Source organism: Branchiostoma floridae, unplaced genomic scaffold (genome assembly GCF_000003815.2).
Source record: "Branchiostoma floridae strain S238N-H82 unplaced genomic scaffold, Bfl_VNyyK Sc7u5tJ_428, whole genome shotgun sequence".
Classification (NCBI taxonomy): Eukaryota; Metazoa; Chordata; class Leptocardii; order Amphioxiformes; family Branchiostomatidae; genus Branchiostoma; species Branchiostoma floridae.
In genome coordinates, this window is record NW_023365846.1 from 3,904 (window position 1) to 8,702 (window position 4,799).

The following is a 4,799-nucleotide window of genomic DNA, read 5'->3' on the forward strand; positions in this document are numbered from 1 at the left end:
AATAAACACGCATCCACTCAACACCAAGGGCGATGACATGCTCTCACATAAAGTAAATCTGGCCACGATTTTCTCCTCCCGTAAAGCATCCATTCTCCCAAGCACCGTTACACGATATTTCCTCTCCCACAAAGTATTTTCTCTCGCGCTAGATATTTTCTGTAGGGGAGAAAATATCTTGCGCAAGATAAAATATTTTGCGGGATGGAAAATATCTTACGTGAGAGATAATACTTTGCGGGAAAGTAATATCTTGCGAGAGGGAAAATATCTTTCGCGAGAGAAAATATTTTGCAGAAGAGAATAGAGATCTTACGCGAGAGATGATACTTTGCGCGAGGGAAAATATCTTGCGTGAGAGAAAATACCTTGCGGGAGAAAACAAATCTTATGTGAGAGAAAACACCGACTATTTTGCAGACAGTCGTCTAAGTCTACACAAACACCATTAAAGAACTGTGTATCTGGATGATTAAGAAGTATAGCAAAGTGTGATCTTGATGTGGGTAAAATGGTGCTTTAACATTTGAAGGATAATGCATGAAACACAGTTCCATGTGTCTAGTATGTTATAGATATGCATCGCATCATACATCGCAAATCATGATTGTTGCGGTTACAACTGAGCAAGAAAGTCCAGCCTTTCCTCAGCCGGGAATGAATGAGAATTTAAATCAACAGATGTTGTCCTAAACGTCTACAGGTGCCTTATTACGATTGGCATGTCAATAGGGCAAACAATTCTTATTGAATGGGGCATCCTGCCAAAAGGCTGGACCTATTTCGATAAGAAATAGTACGTGTGTTTTAATATGGCTCGCAATTAAATTATCACCTAACTTTACCCACCACAGGCATTGATTTTACAACAACAACATTTTGTTCATGTCATTATGATAATGCAGTTTCATCTCGCTCACGTTCTTCTTTCGCCTGACGTGCCTGATTATTATTCCAACCCCTGGCGTTTATTTCCTCCCGCCCAGGATTTGTCCTCGCTCGCAGCAAGTCAGCCAGCGCGAGCGACAAGTAAAAACACCACATGCAAACGCGAGAAATTACTTTACCGAAATCAAGACCCAGAAGTAAGATAGACCTCACACTCGCATTGTATATTTTAGGATTTGTATTTAGTACAAACAAACGTTTTTCTTCCCAGTTTGCACCCATCGATCCCTTTTCGCGGCGTTGTCTTTCGCGTGTGCCTGTGATTTTGTTTCCTCTCTCTCGGCGGAAACGATGATGATGATTTTTCCTCTCTCTCAGCGAAAACGATGATGATGATTTTTCCTCTCTCTCGGCGAAAACGATGATGATGATTTGCGAGCGAGGAAAAAAACCGCATGCAAGCGCGAGAGAACAAATCACCGCGGGGGAAAGAAAATCGCATGCAAACGCGAGAGGTGATACTGACCGCTGACGTCACGCCCCCTCAGACGTGAACAGGATTGCTTCAGCCACTGGTCCGCTACAACATGCAACACTGAGCTCAGGTATAAGAGTCTGTTTATATAGGCCTTACAACTACATGTGACCTGCACTATGAGACATAAATTTGCTACAAAATAACCGAGTCATGAAGAAGATTTGTTGGTTGTTTGGTAGCCGTAATAGGCGTAAATAAAGTAGGGAGGCGTGCGAGGGTAGGGCGTCCCTTCGCCCCCCTCCCACTCAGATATTATACAGTAGAAGCCAGTTAATTGCCCAACGGATTAACACACACTTCTGTTAGGCAGTGCAACAGGCAGTACAATTAAGCGGCTTCTACTGTGTACTAGTACTTTTAGGAAGGGCATGGCATTGGCACAAAATACAGGGAACCCAGCATCTATAGAGTCACAGTCACTAGTCACAGTCTAGCAAAATAATTGTTCACTGTATTATAGCAAATGATAGAAATTCCCTCTTCCATATAAAACAGGTTCCAAGTTTTGGATACGGTAGAAGCAGCTTAATTGCACGGCCTATTTGCCAGTGAATTTCGTGCGATTATCCGGCTGGTGCAATAATGCGAAGTTGTCTAGCTGGACCACACCGGTTTGGGATTTGGGGATTCCGTGCAGTTAACAGAAGTGTGCGTTAATCCGTTGTGCAATTAACTGGCTTCCACTGTATTAAGCACACAAAAATGTATTCCGTTACGTATTATGCAATGTAACCAAGGATACACACACGCCAAGGAGGCATGCATGCCTGTCCATGGTGCTGAACACATTTTCAAAATGCTACTGAATATTGAAGCTTTAAAGCTAGAAACAGATGAGAGGCACCAAAGAAGCCTAGAAACTCTATTAAAACCCTGCCTGAAAGAACTTCCCATTTCTTTGTTATCGTGACCTTGTTAAAATGACCTTGATCCCACAAGACTCATACAGATGCAGTGTTTCATTGTTGAACCTAGATTCCAATCTAATGACGTTAACTGTTACATCCTGTATTCTATAATTTTTGCCATTTTGTCTGTCCATCTGTGATTAAAATCTGAGTATCTGCACTAAATCAGTAAGAGTCTCATTGAAACTCTGTCTGGATGTCTGCTAGCCTTAGTCATTTCATCATCTGATGGAATGGGGTAGCTAGCTATGGGACAAAATACTTGTATATGGCTACTCCATAATTTTGACAGATAGAATAATAAAGATAAGGTCATCTCGAGAGCTATGAATTGGCCTGTAAAGGTGGATGAAGTGACTGATCATGTTCTGATTTTTCTATCTTGTAATTTTTCAAACCTGGTATGGTTTGGACTATGATTTCCGACAATGCTTGAAATGTCAAATCTCACTCTCCTGTTTCCATTCTCCAGATGGAGCACCTTCATGGGAAAAGAAGCAGAACTTGGTCCATGAGAGAGTAAACGGGGAGAAACCAGACCTGGTCCCAGCCAACAGGACATGGATTGTAACCAGCTTTGCAAATTTTAAAAACAGTTGTAAATTTTTTTTTTTTAGAGATTTTATTGGCAAGATAAAAATTCAAAATGTATATCATTTCAGCCGGCATCATTTTTTGTACATACAGAAATGCAATAAGATTGTGAGGCATGTGTAACGTTTCAAGTATCTATTAAAGCTGTCAAGAAGATTCAAAGTGTATGTGACTTATTGTTGCATCTTTGCTTTTACTGCATACATCTGTAGATGGTAAGATTATGAGAATGTATATGGCAGCAATCATTTTCCACTTTATCCCAATTCTTCTTTCTTGAATGAAAGAAGACTTTTGGGGCTAAGATTACCCATGTAAACTTCCCAAAGAATGTGACACTGTCAGTATCATCTTTTGAAAAGAGTCTGCAATATGATCAAAAGCAGAATAGTTTCTTACCCATCCCTCCTCAAGAAAAATTGTGACTATGACACTACCAGTAGTACCCTTTTTGGTATGTCTGTGTGTCAGTGTTTCTGGATATTTTTTGAAATGTAAACACTTTATCAATATGAAAAGAATCCTAAACAATCAGATTTAGCTTATCGATCCCGACCACCACATATTTTGACAACTCTGCCCATCTTGTTTGAATCAACACCAGCAGAAATTTAATGGAAAGAAGATCTTTATTCCCTTTACAGTACATATACTGGGTAATGTGCAGGTCAAGACAAAATGGTATTTAACAGATACATGATGATGATGATGATGATGACTTTATTGAAAATTCGCAGTGGGACCACTGAATTGCATTCAATTTACATTTGAAACACACAATAACAAGAGTCAAATATTACACATTACTAGGACTAAGTACTATATACATATATACATTGGTTAAAATTTCATTTGGACGATTGTCTGATAACAGAGGAGTATTATTATAGTGAAGTGTCTGGCAAGTTAGCACAAGAACAAATTTGACTGCCCCTGTGATGGTGAAGATGTATAAACAGATATGTCTTATACCCTGTAATAGTTACGTAGACTTAGTACCCCATTATGTATCGTATGTATATTCATCCACTTAATATTTGTATGTTAGAATTTAGTTTATCTACATGTATTCAGACCACATTTATTCATCTCATGTAATTAGTCATTCTTTTCTTGCAATTAGCCCAATGGGCATGAATTTGCAATAAACTTTATTATTATTATAATCAAAAGTTATATCAAGTTATTAGATATATCAATTCCTCAAAATTTCTTAGGTGTATGAATTCATGGGAAACATATATAGCATCAGTAGTACTAGTCTACAAAATATAACAATCTATTGTATAAGCCACATTCTATAAAATTGAGTTCATCTTCTATCTTATCTTGATTACAGTATCTTCCATTTTCAATTAATGATTTGTGGCAGCCAATCCCCTGTCTTGTTAATTTCTTTGGGCAGTCCTCTACTGTATATTGTCAATATCTATATCCTGTTCTTGACTTCAACAGTCTATATGACCTTAGTTTGTTTTTAGCGGATCCAGGTAATGTTATAATCATCAGTTTCTTTTAATAGATTTTATCAATAATCAATCAATGTCATGACATTTCCATAAAATGTTTCCGTTTTTCATCATATTCCCGACTATTCTATACTAGGTAGGCTGTTTATTTCTTCTCTCCGCATTTATTTACTCTCTCGAAGGATATTTCCTCTCTCGCACAATATTCCCTATATCTCCACCTTTGTTTTCTCTCTTGCACAATATTTAATTTCTCTCCACCTTTATTTCCTCTCTCGCACGACATTTCCTATCTCTATGGTTTTATTTCCCCTTCCGCACGACATTTCCTATCTCTATGGTTTTTTTTCCTCTCCCGCACGATATTTCCTATCCCTCAACCTTTATTTCCTCTCCCGCACG

At 38.4% G+C, this 4,799-nt stretch overlaps 1 long non-coding RNA gene across 1 annotated transcript; it reads left to right on the top strand.

The window, feature by feature from the left end:
- Positions 1-980: 980 nt before the first annotated feature.
- On the top strand, positions 981-3,084 carry LOC118408804. The gene is made up of 2 exons (XR_004830362.1): positions 981-1,493; positions 2,807-3,084. It is a non-coding gene; the product is annotated as an uncharacterized LOC118408804 (long non-coding RNA).
- The last annotated feature ends 1,715 nt before the right edge of the window (positions 3,085-4,799 follow it).